This window comes from Heptranchias perlo, unplaced genomic scaffold (genome assembly GCF_035084215.1).
Source record: "Heptranchias perlo isolate sHepPer1 unplaced genomic scaffold, sHepPer1.hap1 HAP1_SCAFFOLD_673, whole genome shotgun sequence".
In the NCBI taxonomy this organism is placed as follows: domain Eukaryota; kingdom Metazoa; phylum Chordata; class Chondrichthyes; order Hexanchiformes; family Hexanchidae; genus Heptranchias; species Heptranchias perlo.
Genome location: NW_027139702.1, coordinates 55,727 through 80,651, shown reverse-complemented (window position 1 = coordinate 80,651; position 24,925 = coordinate 55,727). Strand labels below are relative to the sequence as shown.

General features: G+C 48.8%; 1 pseudogene; it reads right to left on the bottom strand.

Moving 5' to 3' along the window:
• LOC137318233 (equilibrative nucleoside transporter 1-like) overlaps positions 1-24,925 on the bottom strand; it is a 93,693-nt pseudogene that overhangs the window by 13,144 nt on the left and 55,624 nt on the right.

Below are 24,925 nucleotides of genomic sequence, written 5' to 3'. Positions count from 1 at the left end.
GCGAGCTCCCTCTACACCACCCAAAACAGGACACTGTCCCATCTCCACAGAGAGCTCCCTCTACACCACCCAAAACAGGACACTGTCCCATCTCCACAGTGAGCTCCCTCTACACCACCCAAAACAGGACACTGCCCCATCTCCACAGCGAGCTCCCTCTACACCACCCAAAACAGGACACTGTCCCATCTCCACACCGAGCTCCCTCTACACCACCCAAAACAGGACACTGTCCCATCTCCACAGCGAGCTCCCTCTACACCACCCAAAACAGGACACTGGCCCATCTCCACAGCGAGCTCCCTCTAAACCACCCAAAACAGGACACTGTCCCATCTCCACAGTGAGCTCCCTCGACACCACCCAAAACAGGACACTGCCCCATCTCCACAGCAAGCTCCCTCTATACCACCCAAAACAGGACACTGTCCCATCTCCACAGCGAGCTCCCTCTACACCACCCAAAACAGGACACTGCCCCATCCCCACAGCGAGCTCCCTCTACACCACCCAAAACAGGACACTGCCCCATCCCCACAGCGAGCTCCCTCTAAACCACCCAAAACAGGACACTGCCCCATCTCCACAGCGAGCTCCCTCTACACCACCCAAAACAGGACACTGCCCCATCTCCACAGCGAGCTCCCTCTACACCACCCAAAACAGGACACTGTCCCATCTCCACAGTGAGCTCCCTCCACACCACCCAAAACAGGACACTGTCCCATCTCCACAGCGAGCTCCCTCTACACCACCCAAAACAGGACACTGTCCCATCTCCACAGCGAGCTCCCTCCACACAACCCAAAACAGGACACTGCCCCATCTCCACAGAGAGCTCCCTCTACACCACCCAAAACAGGACACTGCCCCATCTCCACAGCGAGCTCCCTCTACACCACCCAAAACAGGACACTGTCCCATCTCCACAGCGAGCTCCCTCTACATCACCCAAAACAGGACACTGCCCCATGTCCACAGCGAGCTCCCTCTGCACCACCCAAAACAGGACACTGTCCCATCTCCACAGCGAGCTCCCTCGACACCACCCAAAACAGGACACTGTCCCATCTCCACAGCGAGCTCCCTCTACACCACCCTAAACAGGACACTGTCCCATCTCCACAGCGAGCTCCCTCCACACCACCCAAAACAGGACACTGGCCCATCTCCACAGCGAGCTCCCTCTGCACCACCCAAAACAGGACACTGTCCCATCTCCACAGTGAGCTCCCACTACACCACCCAAAACAGGACACTGCCCCATCTCCACAGCGAGCTCCCTCGACACCACCCAAAACAGGACACTGTCCCATCTCCACAGCGAGCTCCCTCTACACCACCCAAAACAGGACACTGTCCCATCTCCACAGTGAGCTCCCTCCACACCACCCAAAACAGGACACTGTCCCATCTCCACAGCGAGCTCCCTCGACACCACCCAAAACAGGACACTGTCCCATCTCCACAGCGAGCTCCCTCTACATCACCCAAAACAGGACACTGTCCCATCTCCACAGCGAGCTCCCTCTACACCACCCAAAACAGGACACTGTCCCATCTCCACAGTGAGCTCCCTCTACACCACTCAAAACAGAACACTGTCCCATCTCCACAGTGAGCTCCCTCTACACCACCCAAAACAGGACACTGTCCCATCTCCACAGCGAGCTCCCTCGACACCACCCAAAACAGGACACTGTCCCATCTCCACAGCGAGCTCCCTCGACACCACCCAAAACAGGACACTGTCCCATCTCCACAGCGAGCTCCCTCTACACCACCCAAAACAGGACACTGCCCCATCTCCACAGTGAGCTCCCTCTACACCACTCAAAACAGAACACTGTCCCATCTCCACAGCGAGCTCCCTCGACACCACCCAAAACAGGACACTGTCCCATCTCCACAGCGAGCTCCCTCTACACCACCCAAAACAGGACACTGTCCCATCTCCACAGTGAGCTCCCTCTACACCACCCAAAACAGGACACTGTCCCATCTCCACAGCGAGCTCCCTCGACACCACCCAAAACAGGACACTGCCCCATCTCCACAGCGAGCTCCCTCGACACCACCCAAAACAGGACACTGTCCCATCTCCAAAGCGAGCTCCCTCGACACCACCCAAAACAGGACACTGTCCCATCTCCACAGCGAGCTCCCTCTACACCACCCAAAACAGGACACTGTCCCATCTCCACAGCGAGCTCCCTCTCCACCACCCAAAACAGGACACTGTCCCATCTCCACAGCGAGCTCCCTCGACACCACCCAAAACAGGACACTGTCCCATCTCCACAGCGAGCTCCCTCTGCACCACCCAAAACAGGACACTGTCCCATCTCCACAGCGAGCTCCCTCTCCACCACCCAAAACAGGACACTGTCCCATCTCCACAGCGAGCTCCCTCCACACCACCCAAAACAGGACACTGTCCCATCTCCACAGCGAGCTCCCTCTACACCACCCTAAACATGACATGTCCCATCTCCACAGTGAGCTCCCTCTGCACCACCCAAAACAGGACACTGTCCCATCTCCACAGCAAGCTCCCTCTACACCACCCAAAACAGGACACTGTCCCATCTCCACAGCGAGCTCCCTCCACACCACCCAAAACAGGACACTGCCCCATCCCCACAGCGAGCTCCCTCTACACCACCCAAAACAGGACACTGTCCCATCTCCACAGCGAGCTCCCTCTGCACCACCCAAAACAGGACACTGCCCCATCTCCACAGCGAGCTCCCTCGACACCACCCAAAACAGGACACTGCCCCATCCCCACAGCGAGCTCCCTCTACACCACCCAAAACAGGACACTGTCCCATCTCCACAGCGAGCTCCCTCTACACCACCCTAAACAGGACACTGTCCCATCTCCACAGCGAGCTCCCTCCACACCACACAAAACAGGACACTGTCCCATCTCCACAGAGAGCTCCCTCGACACCACCCAAAACAGGACACTGTCCCATCCCCACAGCGAGCTCCCTCTACACCACCCAAAACAGGACACTGTCCCATCTCCACAGCGAGCTCCCTCTACACCACCCAAAACAGGACACTGTCCCATCTCCACAGCGAGCTCCGTCAACACCACCCAAAACAGGACACTATCCCATCCCCACAGCGAGCTCCCTCGACACCACCCAAAACAGGACACTGCCCCATCTCCACAGTGAGCTCCCTCTACACCACCCAAAACAGGACACTGTCCCATCTCCACAGCGAGCTCCCTCTACACCACCCAAAACAGGACACTGTCCCATCTCCACAGCGAGCTCCATCTACACCACCCCAAACAGGACACTGTCCCATCCCCACAGAGAGCTCCCTCTACACCACCCCAAACAGGACACTGTCCCATCTCCACAGAGAGCACCCTCGACACCACCCAAAACAGGACACTGTCCCATCTCCACAGCGAGCTCCCTCCACACCACCCAAAACAGGACACTGCCCCATCTCCACAGCGAGCTCCCTCGACACCACCCAAAACAGGACACTGTCCCATCTCCACAGTGGGCTCCCTCTGCACCACCCAAAACAGGACACTGTCCCATCTCCACAGCGAGCTCCCTCTGCACCACCCAGAACAGGACACTGTCCCATCTCCACAGCGAGCTCCCTCCACACCACCCAAAACAGGACACTGCCCCATCCCCACAGCGAGCTCCCTCTACACCACCCAAAACAGGACACTGCCCCATCTCCACAGCGAGCTCCCTCGACACCACCCAAAACAGGACACTGCCCCATCTCCACAGAGAGCTCCCTCGACACCACCCAAAACAGGACACTGCCCCATCTCCACAGCGAGCTCCCTCGACACCACCCAAAACAGGACACTGCCCCATCCCCACAGCGAGCTCCCTCGACACCACCCAAAACAGGACACTGTCCCATCTCCACAGCGAGCTCCCTCAACACCACCCAAAACAGGACACTGTCCCATCTCCACAGGGAGCTCCCTCTACACCACCCAAAACAGGACACTGTCCCATCTCCACAGTGAGCTCCCTCTACACCACCCAAAACAGGACACTGCCCCATCTCCACAGCGAGCTCCCTCGACACCACCCAAAACAGGACACTGCCCCATCTCCACAGCGAGCTCCCTCTACACCACCCAAAACAGGACACTGTCCCATCTCCACAGCGAGCTCCCTCTACACCACCCAAAACAGGACACTGTCCCATCTCCACAGCGAGCTCCCTCTCCACCACCCAAAACAGGACACTGCCCCATCTCCACAGTGAGCTCCCTCTACACCACCCAAAACAGGACACTGTCCCATCTCCACAGGGAGCTCCCTCTACACCACCCAAAACAGGACACTGCCCCATCTCCACAGCGAGCTCCCTCCACACCACCCAAAACAGGACACTGTCCCATCTCCACAGCGAGCTCCCTCTACACCACCCCAAAACAGGACACTGTCCCATCTCCACAGCGAGCTCCCTCTACACCACCCAAAACAGGACACTGTCCCATCTCCACAGCGAGCTCCCTCTACACCACCCAAAACAGGACACTGTCCCATCTCCACAGAGAGCTCCCTCTACACCACCCAAAACAGGACACTGTCCCATCTCCACAGTGAGCTCCCTCTACACCACCTGAAACAGGACACAGTCCCATCTCCACAGCGAGCTCCCTCTACACCACCCAAAACAGGACACTGTCCCATCTCCACAGAGAGCTCCCTCTACACCACCCAAAACAGGACACTGCCCCATCTCCACAGCGAGCTCCCTCCACACCACCCAAAACAGGACACTGTCCCATCTCCACAGCGAGCTCCCTCTACACCACCCAAAACAGGACACTGTCCCATCTCCACAGCGAGCTCCCTCTACACCACCCAAAACAGGACACTGTCCCATCTCCACAGCGAGCTCCCTCCACACCACCCAAAACAGGACACTGTCCCATCTCCACAGTGAGCTCCCTCTCCACCACCCAAAACAGGACACTGTCCCATCTCCACAGCGAGCTCCCTCTACACCACCCAAAACAGGACACTGTCCCATCTCCACAGTGAGCTCCCTCCACACCACCCCAAAACAGGACACTGTCCCATCTCCACAGCGAGCTCCCTCTACACCACCCAAAACAGGACACTGCCCCATCTCCACAGTGAGCTCCCTCTCCACCACCCAAAACAGGACACTGTCCCATCTCCACAGCGAGCTCCCTCTACACCACCCAAAACAGGACACTGTCCCATCTCCACAGCGAGCTCCCTCTACACCACCCAAAACAGGACACTGTCCCATCTCCACAGCGAGCTCCCTCTACACCACCCAAAACAGGACACTGTCCCATCTCCACAGCGAGCTCCCTCTACATCACCCAAAACAGGACACTGTCCCATCTCCACAGCGAGCTCCCTCCACACCACCCAAAACAGGACACTGTCCCATCTCCACAGCGAGCTCCCTCGACACCACCCAAAACAGGACACTGCCCCATCTCCACAGCGAGCTCCCTCTACACCACCCAAAACAGGACACTGTCCCATCTCCACAGCGAGCTCCCTCTACACCACCCAAAACAGGACACTGTCCCATCTCCACAGCGAGCTCCCTCTACACCACCTGAAACAGGACACTGCCCCATCTCCACAGTGAGCTCCCTCTCCACCACCCAAAACAGGACACTGTCCCATCTCCACAGCGAGCTCCCTCCACACCACCCCAAAACAGGACACTGTCCCATCTCCACAGCGAGCTCCCTCTACACCACCCAAAACAGGACACTGTCCCATCTCCACAGCGAGCTCCCTCTACACCACCCAAAACAGGACACTGCCCCATCTCCACAGTGAGCTCCCTCTACACCACCCAAAACAGGTCACTGTCCCATCTCCACAGCGAGCTCCCTCTACACCACCCAAAACAGGACACTGTCCCATCTCCACAGTGAGCTCCCTCTCCACCACCCAAAACAGGACACTGTCCCATCTCCACAGCGAGCTCCCTCTACACCACCCAAAACAGGACACTGTCCCATCTCCACAGCGAGCTCCCTCTACACCACCCAAAACAGGACACTGTCCCATCTCCACAGCGAGCTCCCTCTGCACCACCCAAAACAGGACACTGTCCCATCTCCACAGCGAGCTCCCTCTGCACCACCCAAAACAGGACACTGTCCCATCTCCACAGTGAGCTCCCTCTACACCACCCAAAACAGTACACTGCCCCATCTCCACAGCGAGCTCCCTCTGCACCACCCAAAACAGGACACTGTCCCATCTCCACAGCGAGCTCCCTCGACACCACCCAAAACAGGACACTGTCCCATCTCCACAGCGAGCTCCCTCTACACCACCTGAAACAGGACACTGTCCCATCTCCACAGCGAGCTCCCTCTACACCACCCAATTCAGGACACTGTCCCATCTCCACAGCGAGCTCCCTCTGCACCACCCAAAACAGGACACTGTCCCATCTCCACAGCGAGCTCCCTCTGCACCACCCAAAACAGGACACTGCCCCATCTCCACAGCGAGCTCCCTCTACACCACCCAAAACAGGACACTGCCCCATCTCCACAGCGAGCTCCCTCGACACCACCCAAAAGAGGACACTGCCCCATCTCCACAGCGAGCTCCCTCTACACCACCCAAAACAGGACACTGTCCCATCTCCACAGCGAGCTCCCTCTACACCACCCAAAACAGGACACTGTCCCATCTCCACAGGGAGCTCCCTCTGCACCACCCAAAACAGGACTCTGTCCCATCTCCACAGCGAGCTCCCTCTACACCACCCAAAAAAGGACACTGCCCCATCTCCACAGTGAGCTCCCTCTACACCACCCCAAAACAGGACACTGTCCCATCTCCACAGCGAGCTCCCTCTACACCACCCAAAACAGGACACTGTCCCATCTCCACAGCGAGCTCCCTCTGCACCACCCAAAACAGGACACTGTCCCATCTCCACAGCGAGCTCCCTCTACACCACCCAAAACAGGACACTGTCCCATCTCCACAGCGAGCTCCTTCTACACCACCCAAAACAGGACACTGCCCCATCTCCACAGTGAGCTCCCTCTACACCACCCAAAACAGGACACTGTCCCATCTCCACAGTGAGCTCCCTCTGCACCACCCAAAACAGGACACTGTCCCATCTCCACAGAGAGCTCCCTCTACACCACCCAAAACAGGACACTGTCCCATCTCCACAGCGAGCTCCCTCTACACCACCCAAAACAGGACACTGCCCCATCTCCACAGTGAGCTCCCTCTACACCACCCAAAACAGGTCACTGTCCCATCTCCACAGCGAGCTCCCTCTACACCACCCAAAACAGGACACTGTCCCATCTCCACAGTGAGCTCCCTCTCCACCACCCAAAACAGGACACTGTCCCATCTCCACAGCGAGCTCCCTCTACACCACCCAAAACAGGACACTGTCCCATCTCCACAGCGAGCTCCCTCTACACCACCCAAAACAGGACACTGTCCCATCTCCACAGCGAGCTCCCTCTGCACCACCCAAAACAGGACACTGTCCCATCTCCACAGCGAGCTCCCTCTGCACCACCCAAAACAGGACACTGTCCCATCTCCACAGTGAGCTCCCTCTACACCACCCAAAACAGTACACTGCCCCATCTCCACAGCGAGCTCCCTCTGCACCACCCAAAACAGGACACTGTCCCATCTCCACAGCGAGCTCCCTCGACACCACCCAAAACAGGACACTGTCCCATCTCCACAGCGAGCTCCCTCTACACCACCTGAAACAGGACACTGTCCCATCTCCACAGCGAGCTCCCTCTACACCACCCAATTCAGGACACTGTCCCATCTCCACAGCGAGCTCCCTCTGCACCACCCAAAACAGGACACTGTCCCATCTCCACAGCGAGCTCCCTCTGCACCACCCAAAACAGGACACTGCCCCATCTCCACAGCGAGCTCCCTCTACACCACCCAAAACAGGACACTGCCCCATCTCCACAGCGAGCTCCCTCGACACCACCCAAAAGAGGACACTGCCCCATCTCCACAGCGAGCTCCCTCTACACCACCCAAAACAGGACACTGTCCCATCTCCACAGCGAGCTCCCTCTACACCACCCAAAACAGGACACTGTCCCATCTCCACAGGGAGCTCCCTCTGCACCACCCAAAACAGGACTCTGTCCCATCTCCACAGCGAGCTCCCTCTACACCACCCAAAAAAGGACACTGCCCCATCTCCACAGTGAGCTCTCTCTACACCACCCCAAAACAGGACACTGTCCCATCTCCACAGCGAGCTCCCTCTACACCACCCAAAACAGGACACTGTCCCATCTCCACAGCGAGCTCCCTCTGCACCACCCAAAACAGGACACTGTCCCATCTCCACAGCGAGCTCCCTCTACACCACCCAAAACAGGACACTGTCCCATCTCCACAGCGAGCTCCTTCTACACCACCCAAAACAGGACACTGCCCCATCTCCACAGTGAGCTCCCTCTACACCACCCAAAACAGGACACTGTCCCATCTCCACAGTGAGCTCCCTCTGCACCACCCAAAACAGGACACTGTCCCATCTCCACAGAGAGCTCCCTCTACACCACCCAAAACAGGACACTGTCCCATCTCCACAGTGAGCTCCTTCTACACCATCCAAAACAGGACACTGCCCCATCTCCACAGCGAGCTCCCTCTACACCACCCAAAACAGGACACTGTCCCATCTCCACAGTGAGCTCCCTCTACACCACCCAAAACAGGACACTGTCCCATCTCCACAGCGAGCTCCTTATACACCACCCAAAACAGGACACTGCCCCATCTCCACAGCGAGCTCCCTCTGCACCATCCAAAACAGGACACTGTCCCATCTCCACAGCGAGCTCCCTCTACACCACCCAAAACAGGACACTGCCCCATCTCCACAGCGAGCTCCCTCTGCACCACCCAAAACAGGACACTGTCCCATCTCCACAGCGAGCTCCCTCTACACCACCCAAAACAGGACACTGTCCCATCTCCACAGTGAGCTCCCTCTACACCACCCAAAACAGGACACTGTCCCATCTCCACAGCGAGCTCCCTCTCCACCACCCAAAACAGGACACTGTCCCATCTCCACAGCGAGCTCCCTCTACACCACCCAAAACAGGACACTGTCCCATCTCCACAGCGAGCTCCCTCTGCACCACCCTAAACAGGACACTGTCCCATCTCCACAGTGAGCTCCCTCTACACCACCCAAAACAGGACACTGTCCCATCTCGACAGCGAGCTCCCTCTACACCACCCAAAACAGGACACTGTCCCATCCCCACAGTGAGCTCCCTCTACACCACCCAAAACAGGACACTGCCCCATCTCCACAGTGAGCTCCCACTACACCACCCAAAACAGGACACTGTCCCATCTCCACAGCGAGCTCCCTCTACACCACCCAAAACAGGACACTGTCCCATCTCCACAGCGAGCTCCCTCTCCACCACCCAAAACAGGACACTGTCCCATCTCCACAGCGAGCTCCCTCTGCACCACCCAAAACAGGACACTGTCCCATCTCCACAGCGAGCTCCCTCTACACCACCCTAAACAGGACACTGTCCCATCTCCACAGTGAGCTCCCTCTACACCACCCAAAACAGGACACTGTCCCATCTCGACAGCGAGCTCCCTCTACACCACCCTAAACAGGACACTGTCCCATCTCCACAGCGAGCTCCCTCGACACCACCCAAAACAGGACACTGGCCCATCCCCACAGCGAGCTCCCTCTCCACCACCCAAAACAGGACACTGTCCCATCTCCACAGTGAGCTCCCTCTACACCACCCAAAACAGGACACTGCCCCATCTCCACAGCGAGCTCCCTCTACACCACCCAAAACAGGACACTGTCCCATCTCCACAGCGAGCTCCCTCCACACCACCCAAAACAGGACACTGTCCCATCTCCACAGCGAGCTCCCTCTACACCACCCAAAACAGGACACTGTCCCATCTCCACAGCGAGCTCCCTCCACACCACCCAAAACAGGACACTGCCCCGGCTGGGAAGGGCATCTCTCCCTGACCCAGTGTGGCATTTCTTCAGCTTCCTCCCATCCTGCTCACCTGGACAGTACCACGTCCCACCCTCTCCCTTGACACTATTCCTGGGCCTCATTAATAACAACGGGCACTGAGGGGGCATCTTCAATGGAGAAAATCCAAAATAAATTGGCCACTGACCCAAAGCTCGAGGTAATGGGAGTGAGTGACTCACACCTTGGTCAGAAAAGTGGGTCCTCAGGAGGCTTTAAAAAGGGGAGGGAGAGACGGAGAGGTTTAGGGATGGAATTCCAGAGCGTGGGGCCTGGACAGCGAAGGCACGGGCCCCAATGGTGGGGCGATGGGAGTGGGGGATCCACAAGAGGCCAGAGGAATGGAGAGTTCTGGAAAGGGGTGGTGAGGAGGGTTGTGAGGATGGAGGAGGTGACAGAGAAAGGGGGAGGCAGGGCCAAGGAGGGGTTTATACTTTCTCATCCCCATTCCCACTCCTACCCACCCTCAAAGACTGTCCATGCCCTGGCACGCCTCAACATCGGCTCACTCATGCCAACTTCAAACCTCAAACCCATCCACCTCCTCCGTGCTGCCACCCTGTTACGAGGCACAGTAAATAGTGTCGATGGGACCAGGAAGTTACAGAGGGACATGGGCAGACTGAGCGGGCAAAACCGTGGCAGATGGAGTTCAATGTGGGGGGAGTGAGGGGGCATCCACTTCGGATCCGAGACGAATGGGAATATTTCCTTACTGGTGAAAGACCACGCAGAAAAATCACTAAAACCCAGAGCACGGGCCCACAGAGTTATTAATAACGCTGATCAAATATTGGCCTTTGTCTCATCTGGAATATAAAGGGGAGGAAGTGAGTCTTCAGTTCCACAGAGTCAGTGTATATTTTACACTCTCCGTCACAGGCTTTCTGTGTATATTTTATATTACACACTGTGTTACTGGGTTTCTGTGTATATTTTATATTGCACTCTCCGTCACAGGGTTTCTGTGTATATTTTATATTACACACTGTGTTACTGGGTTTCTGTGTATATTTTATATTACACTCTGTGTTACTGGGTTTCTGTGTATATTTTATATTACACACTGTGTTACTGGGTTTCTGTGTATATTTTATATTACACTCTGTGTTACTGGGTTTCTGTGTATATTTTATATTGCACGCTGTGTTACTGGGTTACTGTGTATATTTTATATTACACACTATGTTACTGGGTTTTTGTGTATATTTTATATTACATTCTGTGTTACTGGGTTTCTGTGTTCTTTTATATTACACTCTCCGTCACAGGGTTTCTGTGTATATTTTATATTACATTCTGTGTTACTGGTTTTCTGTGTATATTTAATATTACACTCTGCATTACTGGGTTTCCGTGTATATTTAATATTACACTCTGTATTACTGGGTTTCTGTGTATATTTAATATTACACACTGTATTGCTGGGTTTCTGTGTATATTTTATATTACACTCTCCATCACAGGCTTTCTGTGTATATTTTATATTACATTCTGTGTTACTGGGTTTCTGTGTATATTTTATATTACACTCTCCGTCACAGGGTTTCTGTGTTCCTGTGTATATTATACTCTGTCTTACTGGGTTTCTGTGTTCCTGTGTATATTTTATATTACACTCTGTATTACAGGGTTTCTGTGTAGATTTTATATTACATTCTGTGTTACTGGGTTTCTGTGTAGATTTTATATTACATCCTGTGTTACTGGTTTTCTGTGTATATTTAATATTACACTCTGTATTACTGGGTTTCTGTGTTCCTGTGTATATTTTATATTACACTCTCCGTCACAGGCTTTCTGTGTATATTTTATATTACACACTGCGTTACTGGGTTTCTGTGTATATTTTGTATTACATTCTGTGTTTCTGTGTTCCTGTGTATATTTTATATTACACACTGTTACTGGGTTTCTGTGTATATTTTATATTACACTCTGTATTACTGGGTTTCTGTGTATATTTTATATTACATTCTGTGTTACTGGGTTTCTGTGTATATTTTATATTACATTCTGTGTTACTGGTTTTCTGTATATATTTAATATTACACTCTGTATTACTGGGTTTCTGTGTTCCTGTGTATATTTTATATTACACTCTGTATTACTGGGTTTTTGTGTATATTTTATATTACATTCTGTGTTACTGGGTTTCTGTGTATATTTTATATTACACACTGTGTTACTGGGTTTCTGTGTATATTTTATATTACACACTGTGTTACTGGGTTTCTGTGTATATTTTATATTATACTCTGTCTTACTGGGTTTCTGTGTATATTTTATATTACACTCTGTCTTACTGGGTTTCTGTGTTCCTGTGTATATTTTATATTACACTCTGTATTACAGGGTTTCTGTGTATATTTTATATTACATTCTGTGTTACTGGGTTTCTGTGTAGATTTTATATTACATTCTGTGTTACTGGTTTTCTGTGTATATTTAATATTACACTCTGTATTACTGGGTTTCTGTGTTCCTGTGTATATTTTATATTACACTCTCCGTCACAGGCTTTCTGTGTATATTTTATATTACACACTGCGTTACTGGGTTTCTGTGTATATTTTATATTACATTCTGTGTTTCTGTGTTCCTGTGTATATTTTATATTACACACTGTGTTACTGGGTTTCTGTGTATATTTTATATTACACTCTGTATTACTGGGTTTCTGTGTATATTTTATATTACATTCTGTGTTACTGGGTTTCTGTGTATATTTTATATTACATTCTGTGTTACTGGTTTTCTGTGTATATTTAATATTACACTCTGTATTACTGGGTTTCTGTGTTCCTGTGTATATTTTATATTACACTCTGTATTACTGGGTTTTTGTGTATATTTTATATTACATTCTGTGTTACTGGGTTTCTGTGTATATTTTATATTACACACTGTGTTACTGGGTTTCTGTGTATATTTTATATTACACTCTCCGTCACAGGCTTTCTGTGCATATTTTATATTACACACTGCGTTACTGGGTTTCTGTGTATATTTTATATTACACACTGTGTTACTGGGTTTCTGTGTATATTTTATATTACATTCTGTGTTACTGGTTTTCTGTGTATATTTTATATTACACTCTGTCTTACTGGGTTTCTGTGTATATTTTATATTACACTCTGTATTACTGGGTTTCTGTGTATATTTTATATTACATTCTGTGTTACTGGGTTTCTGTGTATATTTTATATTACACACTGTGTTACTGGTTTTCTGTGTATATTTTATATTACACTCTGTATTACTGGGTTTCTGTGTTCCTGTGTATATTTTATATTACACACTGTGTTACTGGGTTTCTGTGTATATTTTATATTACACTCTCCGTCACAGGGTTTCTGTGTATATTTTATATTACACTCTGTATTACTGGGTTTCTGTGTTCCTGTGTATATTTTATATTGTACTCTGTCTTACTGGGTTTCTGTGTATATTTTATATTACACACTGTGTTACTGGGTTTTTGTGTATATTTTATATTACATTCTGTGTTACTGGGTTTCTGTGTACATTTTATATTACACTCTCCGTCACAGGGTTTCTGTGTATATTTTATATTGCACTCTGTATTACTGGGTTTCTGTGTATATTTAATATTACACACTGTATTACTGGGTTTCTGTGTATATTTTATATTACACTCTCCGTCACAGGCTTTCTGTGTATATTTTATATTACACTCTGTATTACTGGGTTTCTGTGTTCCTGTGTATATTTTATATTACACACTGTGTTACTGGGTTTCTGTGTATATTTAATATTACACTCTGTATTACTGGGTTTCTGTGTATATTTAATATTACACACTGTATTACTGGGTTTCTGTGTATATTTTATATTACACTCTCCGTCACAGGCTTTCTGTGTATATTTTATATTACACACTGTGTTACTGGGTTTCTGTGTATATTTTATATTACACTCTCCGTCACAGGCTTTCTGTGTATATTTTATATTACACTCTGTATAACTGGGTTTCTGTGTTCCTGTGTATATTTTATATTACACTCTGTATTACTGGGTTTCTGTGTTTCTGTGTATATTTTATATTACATTCTGTGTTACTGGGTTTCTGTGTATATTTTATATTACACTCTGTGTTACTGGGTTTCTGTGTATATTTTATATTAGAAACCCTGTGACGGAGAGTGTAATATAAAATATACACAGAAACCCAGTAACACAGAATGTAATATAAAATATACACAGAAACCCAGTAACACAGAATGTAATATAAAATATACACAGAAACCCAGTAACACAGAGTGTGTGTATATTGTATATTACATTCTGTGTTACTGGGTTTCTGTGTATATTTTATATTACACTCTGTATTACTGGGTTTCTGTGTATATTTTATATTACACAGTGTTACTGGGTTTCTGTGTATATTTTATATTACATTCTGTGTTACTGGTTTTCTGTGTATATTTTATATTACACTCTGTGTTACTGGGTTTCTGTGTATATTTAATATTACACTCTGTATTACTGGGTTTCTGTGTATATTTAATATTACACTCTGTATTACTGGGTTTCTGTGTATATTTAATATTACACTCTCCGTCACAGGCTTTCCGTGTATATTTTATATTACACACTGTGTCACAGGGTTTCTGTGTATATTTTATATTACACTCTGTATTACTGGGTTTCTGTGTATATTTTATATTATACTCTGTCTTACTGGGTTTCTGTGTATATTTTATATGACACTCTCCGTCACAGGCTTTCTGTGTATATTTTATATTACACTCTGTGTTACTGGGTTTCTGTGTTCCTGTGTATATTTTATATTACACACTGTGTTACTGGGTTTCTGTGTATATTTTATATTACACTCTGTGTTACTGGGTTTCTGTGTTCCTGTGTATATTTTATATTACACACTGTGTTACTGGGTTTCTGTGTATATTTTATATTACACACTGTGTTACTGGGTTTTTGTGTATATTTTATATTACATTCTGTGTTACTGGGTTTCTGTGTATATTTTATATTACACACTGTGTTACTGGGTTTCTGTGTATATTTTATATTACACTCTCCGTCACAGGGTTTCTGTGTATATTTTATATTACACTCTGTGTTACTGGGTTTCTGTGTATATTTTATATTACACTCTCCGTCACAGGGTTTCTGTGTATATTTTATATTACACTCTGTGTTACTGGGTTTCTGTGTATATTTTATATTACACTCTCCGTCACAGGGTTTCTGTGTATATTTTATATTACACTCTCCGTCACAGGGTTTCTGTGTATATTTTATATTGCACTCTGTGTTACTGGGTTTCTGTGCTCTGTGTACATTTTATATTACAAAGCAAAGAGAGGGCATGAAAAAATATTAGCAAGTAAGATTAAAGAAAACCCAAAGATGTTTTATCAGTACATTAAGAACAAGAGGATAGCTAAGGAAAAGGTGGGACCTATCAGGGATGATAAGGGGAACTTGTGTGTAGAAGCAGAGGATGTGGGTAGGGTTTTAAATGAATATTTTGTCTCCGTATTCACAAAGGAAAGGGATGATCCGGAGGTAGTAGTTAAAGAGGAGAGGTGTGAAATATTGGATAAGGTAAACACAACGAGAGAGGAAGTACTAGAGGGACTGGAATCCTTGAAAGTTGATAAGTCACCAGGGCCGGATGGGTTGTTTCCTGGGCTATTAGAATCATAGAATCATAGAATCATAGAAGTTACAACATGGAAACAGGCCCTTCGGCCCAACATGTCCATGTCGCCCAGTTTATACCACTAAGCTAGTCCCAATTGCCTGCACTTGGCACATATCCCTCTATACCCATCTTACCCATGTAACTGTCCAAATGCTTTTTAAAAGACAAAATTGTACTCGCCTCTACTACTGCCTCTGGCAGCTCGTTCCAGACACTCACCACCCTTTGAGTGAAAAAATTGCCCCTCTGGACCCTTTTGTATCTCTCCCCTCTCACCTTAAATCTATGCCCCCTCGTTATAAACTCCCCTACCTTTGGGAAAAGATTTTGACTATCGACCTTATCTATGCCCCTCATTATTTTATAGACTTCTATAAGATCACCCCTTAACCTCCTACTCTCCAGGGAAAAAAGTCCCAGTCTGTCTAACCTCTCCCTGTAAGTCAAACCATCAAGTCCCGGTAGCATCCTAGTAAATCTTTTCTGCACTCTTTCTAGTTTAATAATATCCTTTCTATAATAGGGTGACCAGAACTGTACACAGTATTCCAAGTGTGGCCTCACCAATGCCCTGTACAACTTCAACAAGACATCCCAACTCCTGCATTCAATGTTCTGACCAATGAAACCAAGCATGCTGAATGCCTTCTTCACCACCCTATCCCCCTGTGACTCCACTTTCAAGGAGCTATGAATCTGTACTCCTAGATCTCTTTGTTCTATAACTCTCCCCAATGCCCTACCATTAACGGAGTAGGTCCTGGCCCGATTCGATCTACCAAAATGCATCACCTCACATTTATCTAAATTAAACTCCATCTGCCATTCATCGGCCCACTGGCCCAATTGATCAAGATCCCGTTGCAATCCTAGATAACCTTCTTCACTGTCCACAATGCCACCAATCTTGGTGTCATCTGCAAACTTACTAACCATGCCTCCTAAATTCTCATCCAAATCATTAATATAAATAACAAATAACAGCGGACCCAGCACCGATCCCTGAGGCACACCGCTGGACACAGGCATCCAGTTTGAAAAACAACCCTCTACAACCACCCTCTGTCTTCTGTCGTCAAGCCAATTTTGTATCCAATTGGCTACCTCACCTTGGATCCCATGAGATTTAACCTTATGTAACAACCTACCATGCGGTACCTTGTCAAATGCTTTGCTGAAGTCCATGTAGACCACGTCTACTGCACAGCCCTCATCTATCTTCTTGGTTACCCCTTCAAAAAACTCAATCAAATTCGTGAGACATGATTTTCCTCTCACAAAACCATGCTGACTGTTCCTAATTAGTCCCTGCCTCTCCAAATGCCTGTAGATCCTGTCCCTCAGAATACCCTCTAACAACTTACCCACTACAGATGTCAGGCTCACTGGTCTGTAGTTCCCAGGCTTTTCCCTGCCGCCCTTCTTAAACAAAGGCACAACATTTGCTACCCTCCAATCTTCAGGCACCTCACCTGTAGCGGTGGATGATTCAAATATCTCTGCTAGGGGACCCGCAATTTCCTCCCTAACCTCCCATAACGTCCTGGGCTATTGAAGGAAGCCAGGGAGGAAATAGCGGATGCTCTGAGGATCATTTTCCCAATCCTCACTAGATACAGGGGAGGTACCGGAGGACTGGAAGACTGCAAACGTAATACCATAAAAACATAAAAAGGCCGAACAATTATAGGCCGGTCAGTCATACCTCAGTCGTGGGCAAACTATTAGAATCAATACTGAAAGATAGGATAAACTGTCACTTTGAAAGGCATGGTTTAATCAGGGATAATTGTAAACAATTTTACAACACCAAGTTATAGTCCAGCAATTTTATTTTAAATTCACAACGATGTTCACCTGACGAAGGAGGAAGCCTCCGAAAGCTTGTGAATTTAAAATAAAATTGCTGGACTATAACTTGGTGTTGTAAAATTGTTTACAATTGTCAACCCCAGTCCATCACCGGCATCTCCACATCATGATCAGAGATAGTCAGCATGGATTTGTTCAGGGAAGGTCATGCCATACAAATCTGATCAAATTCTTTGAGGAAGTGACAAGGAAGATTGATGAGGGTAGTGCAGTGGATGTTGTCTACATGGATTTTAGTAAGGCATTTGACAAGGTCCCACATGGCAGACTGGTCAGAAAGGTAAAAGCCCATGGGATACAGGGAAATGTGGCGAATTGGATCCAAAATTGGCTCAGTAACAGTAAACAAAGGGTAAAAGTCGATGGATGTCTTTGTGAATGGAAATCCATTTCCAGTGGTGTACCACAGGGCTCAGTGTTGGGTCCCTTGCTGTTTGTGGTATATATTAATGATTTGGACTTGAATGTAGGGGGCATGATTGGCAAATTTGCAGACGGCACAAAAATTGGCCGTGTAGTTGATAGTGAAGAGGATAGCTGTAGACTCCAAGAAGATATCAATGGGCTGGTGGAGTGGGCGGAAAAGTGGCAAATGGAGTTCAACCCGGAGAAGTGTGAGGTAATGCACTGAGGGAGGGCAAACAGTAAAAGGGAATACGCAGTAAACGGGATTATATTGAGAGGGGTCGAGGAAGTGAGAGACCTTGGAGTACATGTGCACAGGTCCCTGAAGGTGGCAGTACGGGTAGATAAGGTTGTGAAGAAGGCATACGGAATGCTCTCCATTATTAGCCGAGGTATAGAATACAAAAGCAGGGATGTAATGATGGAACTGTATAAAATGCTGGTAAGGCCACAGCTGGAGTATTGTGCGCAGTTCTGGTCACCACATTACAGGAAGGACATAATTGCTCTGGAGAGAGTGCAGAGAAGATTTACAAGAATGTTGTCAGGGCTTGAAAATTACAGCTGTGAGGAGAGATTGGATAGGCTGGGGTTGTTTTCCTTGGAGCAGAGGAGGCTGAGGGGAGACTTGATTGAGGTGTACAAAATTATGAGGGGCCCAGATAGAGTAGACAGGAAGTACCTGTTTCCCCTAGCGGAGAGTTCAAGAACTAGAGGACATAGATTTAAGCTGATTGGCAGAAGGATTAGAGGGGACATGAGGAAAAACTTTTTTACCCAGAGGGTGGTGGGTGTATGGAATTCGCTGCCCGAATTGGTGGTAGAGGCAGGGACCCTCAACTCTTTTAAAAAGTACCTGGACTTGCACCTAAAGTACTGTAAGCTGCAGGGCTACGGACCGGGTGCTGGAAGGTGGGATTAGAATGGGCACCTGGTTGTTCTTCGAGCCGGCACGGACACGATGGGCCGAATGGCCCCCTTCTGTGCTGTATCTTTTCTATGGTTCTATGGTTCTATTGCACTCTCTGTGACTTCCTGCTGACTCTCACTCCCTTTGTCCAACCCATCCCTCTGGAGGTCTGGGCTCCTTGTTGTGAACCTACCCCATGTCCCTTCAGGGGAGATGGTTGATTTTGCATCGAAGGTTACTGCCGGGAATACTCCAATGGTGACACAAAACACAATGCATACCAGCAACGCCATGAGCCAGATCTGGAGGGAGATAAGGAGAGAGAGAGTTACTGTTACACTCAGCACTTAGCAAATCTGTGTAGTGATTCAGAGGGAGAGGAGAGATAGAAAGAGACAGAGACAGAGAGACAAAGAGAGCGAGATGCATAGGGAGATGCAGAGAGAGAGAGAGAGAGATAGACACGCTCAAAGAGAAGGAGACAGAGATAGAAAAAGATAGACAGAGGGAGAGAGAGAGACCCAGAGAGTGTGCCAGAGAGAGAGAGAGTCTGGGAGAGAGAGCGACGGAGACAGAGAGAGACATATACAGAGTGAGATAGAGAGAGGGAGATCGAGAGAGACAGAGAGAAAGAGAGACACCTGCATCGAGCAGGAGAGATAGAGACAGAGGGAGAGGCAGAGACAAAGACACAGAGAGACAGAGACAGAGATAGAGATAGAGATAGAGATAGAAAGAGATATATGGATACAGAGAGGGAGAGAGAGAGATAGAGAAAGAGAGAGAGAGAGCAACAGAGACACACACAGAGTGAGACATAGAGAGAGAGACACAGAGACAGAGAGAGAAATTCAGAGAGAGATAGAGAGAGAGAGAGAGACAGTCAGAGAGAGAGAGACAGAGAGACAGAGAGAGAAATTCAGAGAGAGATAGAGAGAGAGAGACAGTCAGAGAGAGAGAGACAGAGAGACAGATAGGAACAAAACTAACATGGAACCAAACTGAATGAAACTGACCTAGAATTTATAATCATTGGAACTGACCTGGAATTGTATCATAAAAACATAAGAACATAAGAAATAGGAGCAGGAGTAGGCCATTCGGCCCCTCGAGCCTGCTCCGCCATTCAATAAGATCATGGCTGATCTTCAAACTCAACTCCACTTTCCCGCCCGATCCCCATATCCCTTGATTTCTCCCCCCTCTGAGTCCAAAAATCTATCGATCTCAGTCTTGAATATATTCAATGACTGAGCATCCACAGCCCTCTGGGGTAGAGAATTCCAAAGATTCACAATCCTCCAAAGATTCATAACCCTGAAGAAATTCCTCCTCATCTCAGTTCTAAATGGCCGCCCCCTTATCCTGAGACTATGTCCCCTAGTTCTAGACTCTCCAGCCAGGGGAAACAATCTCTCAGCATCTACCCTGTCAAACCCTCCCAGAACCTAAATCAAAAGCAAAATACTGCTGATTCTGGAAATCTGAAATAAAAACAGAAAATGCTGGAGAAGCTCAGCAGGTCAGGCAGCATCTGGGAGAAAGAAACAGAGTTAATGTTTCAGGTCGATGACCCATCGTCAGAACTGGAAGATATTAAATACAGAGCCAGGGAAAGTGGGGGGAGGGAGGGGAGGAAAGAACAAAAGGGAAGGTCTGTGATGGGGTAGAGGGGACGAGTGATTAAATGACAAAAGAGATGATGGTGCAAGGCAAGGAAGGTGGGAATGGGACAGGTTAAGGGACAAGAGATGGGTCTAGAGGAGCTGTAAATGGCAACATGGGAACCATTCCCAGCACTGGCTGACCAAAAAAATGGGAGCAGTGGTTATGATCTGATGTTATTGAAAACAATGTTGAGTCCGGAAGGTTGTGAAGTGACTGAACGAAAGATGAGGTTCTGTTCCTCAAGCTTCCGTTGAGCTTCATTGGAACAGTGTAAGAGGCCGAGAACAGAGAGATCCGAGTGGGAGTGGGACAGGGAATTAAAATGGCAAATGACCGGCAGGTCAGGGTCACGCTTGCGGACAGAGCGGAGGTGTTCAGCAAAGCGATCGCCCTGTCTGTGTTTGGTCTGCGTTGTGAGCAGCGGATCCAGTCGAGCAAATTGAAAGAAGTACAAGTAAATCGCTGTTTCACCTGGAAGGAGTGTTTGGGGCCTTGGACGGTGGGAAGGGAGGAGGTGAAGAGGCAGGAGTTGCATCTCCTGAGCTCACACGGGAAGGTGCCGTGGGGAGGAGAGCGGGTGATGGGGGTGATGGAAGAGTGGACCAGGGTGTCACAGAGGGAGCGGTCCCTTCGGAATGGTAAAAGTTGGGGGAGGAGAAGATGTGTTTGGTGGTGGGATCGCGCTGGAGGTGGCGGAAATGGCGGAGGATGATGTGTTGAATGTGGAGGTTGGTGGTGTCAAGGGGGACCCTATCATGGTTCTGGGAGGGAAGGGAAGGGGTGAGGGCAGAAGTGCAGGAAATGGCACGGACACGGTCGAGGGCCCTGTCAACTACAGTGGAGGGGAATCCTCGGTTGAGGAAAAGGAAGACCGATATGGCCTAGCCGAGAACGAAGCACTGATCCCTGTGATACCCCACTAGATACCTGCCATCCCGAAAATGACCCGTTTATTCCTACTCTCTGTTTTCTGACTGTAACCAATCCTCAATCCATGCTAAGATATGACCCCCCAATCCCAATCTTGTGTACCCAATCATAGAATCATAGAAAATTTACGGCACAGAAGGAGGCCATTCGGCCCATAGTGTCCGTGCCGGCCGAAAATGAACCACCCAGCCTAATCCCACTTTCCCGCACTTGGTCCGTACCCTGTAGGTCACGGCTCTTCAGGTGCACATCCAGGTATTTTTTAAATGAGTTGAGGGTTTCTGCCTCTCCCACCCTCTCAGGCAGTGAGTTCCAGACCCCCACCACCCTCTGGGGGAAAAATTTATCCTCATTTCCACTCTAATCCTGCTACCAATCACTTTAAATCTGTGCCCCCCGTCACTGACCCCTCTGCTAAGGGAAATCGGTCCTTCCCATTCACTCTATCTGGGCCCCTCACAATTTTATACACCTCAATTAAATCTCCCCTCAGCCTCCTCTGTTCCAAGGAAAACAACCCCAGCCTATCCAATCTGTCATTATAGCTAAAATTCTCCAGTCCTGGCAACATCCTCGTAAATCTCCTCTGCACCCTCTCTAGTGTAATCACATCTTTCCTGTGATGTGGTGACCAGAACTGTACACAGTACTCGAGCTGTGACCTAACTAGTGTTTTATACAGTTCCAGCATAACATCCCTGCTCTTATATTCTATGCCTCGGCTAATAAAGGAAAGCATTCCATTTGCCTTCTTAACCATCTTATCTACCTGTCCTGCTACCTTCAGGGATCTGTGGACATGCACTCCAAGGTCCCTCACTTCCTCCACACCTCTCAGTATCCTCCCATTTATTGTGTACTCCCTTGCCTTGTTTGACCTCCCCAAACGCATTACCTCACACTTCTCCGGATTGAATTCCATTTACCATTTTTCTGCCCACCTGACCAGTCCATTGATATCTTCCTGCAGTCTACAGCTTTCCTCCTCACTATCAACCACACGGCCAATTTTTGTATCATCTGCAAACTTCTTGATCAAGCCCCCCACACTCAAGTCTAAATCATTAATGTATACCACAAAAAGCAAGGGACATTGTACTGAGCCCTGTGGAACCCCACTGGAAACAGCCTTCCAGTCACAGAAACACCCGTCGACCATTACCCTTTGCTTCCTGCCACTGAGCCAATTTTGGATCCAACTCGTCACTTTCCCATGGATCCCATGGGCTTTTACTTTTTTGACCAGTCTGCCATGTGGGACCTTGTCAAAAGTCTTGCTAAAATCCATGTAGATTACATCAAACGCACTACCCTCATCGACCCTCCTTGTTACCTGCTCAAGTTAGCCAGACACGACTTTCCCTTAAAAAATCCATGCTGACTGTCCTTGATGACTCTGTGCCTTTCTAAATGATGATTTATCCTGTCCCTCAGAATTGATTCCAATAATTTGCCCACCACCGAGGTTAGACTGACTGGCCTGTAATTACTCAGCCTATCCCTCGCTCCCTTTTTAAACAACGGTACAACGTTAGCAGTCCTCCAATCCTCCGGCACTACGTCTGTATCCAGGGAGGATTGGAAAATGATGGTCAGAGCCTCCGCTATTTCCTCCCTGGCTTCTCTTAACAGCCTGGGATACATTTCATCCGGCCCTGGTGATTTATCCTTTCAAAGATGCTAAACCCCTTAATATTTCCTCTCTCACTATGTTTATCCCATCCAATATTTCACACTCCTCCTCCTTAACTACAATCTCTGCATCGTCCCCCTCTTTTGTGAAGACAGACACAAAGTATTCATAAAGAACCATACCCACGTCTTCCACCTCCACACACAGGTTGCCTTTTTGGTCTCTAATAGAATGGATAAATTGATAAATAAGTGGAACTGACCTGTAACTCAATTCAAGTAACCAAGCAGGTGGGAACTGTACTCAACTCATCAGAATGAGTCTGGTACCCAACACAATGGAACCAACCTGGAACTCGTCAAACCATTGTTTAGACTTCAGTAATCTAACTTGAGAGTTGGTTGGTGAGTAATTGCTGTCGGTGTGGTTGATGAGGATTGCAGTGTGGCATCCACTCAATGCCATTCCCTGCCCACAGTGAGTGACTGGAATCCAATCACCTCCCACATGATCCTCGCCCGTCAGAAGTCTCTGCTCCTGTATTGTTAAGTAACAAACACACGTCTGATGTACTGAGCAGTGATCGCTAAATACCCACCTTTTTCAAGATGGCAAGGATTGAGTGTTTCTCATTCGTCTCTATGCCGGAGTTTTCCACAGGGTTGGTCTGATCTGAAGCAAGAGAAGGCAGGGTGAAGGAACGCCAAGTGGAGAGTTACAATCAGAGAGCTGACCCAAAGAGAAAGAAAGAACCCCACCCTCCTTTAATAACCCATCCGAGTCAGGGGGGTAACACACAAGTTCTCACTTGTAAGATCTGTACGAGAGGACCATTCCAATCAACTCCAATCAACCAAAGGCTGGCCGGCCTCCCATCTCCCACCCTCCATTAACTTGAGCTCATCCAAATCTCTGCTGCCCGTATCCGAACTCACACCAAGTCCCGTTCACCCATCACCCCCTGTGCTCACTGACCGACATTGGCTCCCGGTCCAGGAACACCTCGATTTTAAAATTCTCATCCTTGTTTTCAAATCCCTCCATGGCCTCACTGCTCCCTATCTCTGTAACCCCACTACCCAGCCCTACAAGCGTCCGAGATCTCTGCGCTCCTCCAATTCTGGCCTCTTGCGCATCCCCGATTTTAATCGCTCCACCATTGGCGGCCGTGCCTTCAGCTGTCTTGACCCTAAACTCTGGAATTCCCTCCCTAAACCTCTCCGCCTCTCTACCTCTCTCTCCTCCTTTAAGATGCTCCTTAAAACCTACCTCTTTGACCAAGCCTTTGGTCACTTGTCCTAATATCTCCCTATGTGACTCGGTGAGAGATTTTGCTGGGCCTGAGCTCAGACCTGTTCGACATTCTCACCTTGTTTGATGAGGTCCATTTTGGAGATTTTCTCTTCCTCCTTGGCCGCCTTCCATTCAGATTTCTTTTTATCAAAGTGATATCGGGAGAACTCCTGGTCAGGGGTTGAAGAAACAAGAGAGAGAAGGAGATGTGTTGGTCACACCGAGAGCTCGTGATTCCACATCCCACACCAGACCCTCACCAAAGTAACCTTCTCCCCAGACCATCCCACACCAGACCCTCACCAAAGTAACCTTCTCCCCAGACCGTCCCACACCAGACCCTCACCAAAGTAACCTTCTCCCCAGACCGTCCCGCACCAGACCCTCACCAAAGTAACCTTCTCCCCAGACCGTCCCACACCAGACCCTCACCAAAGTAAC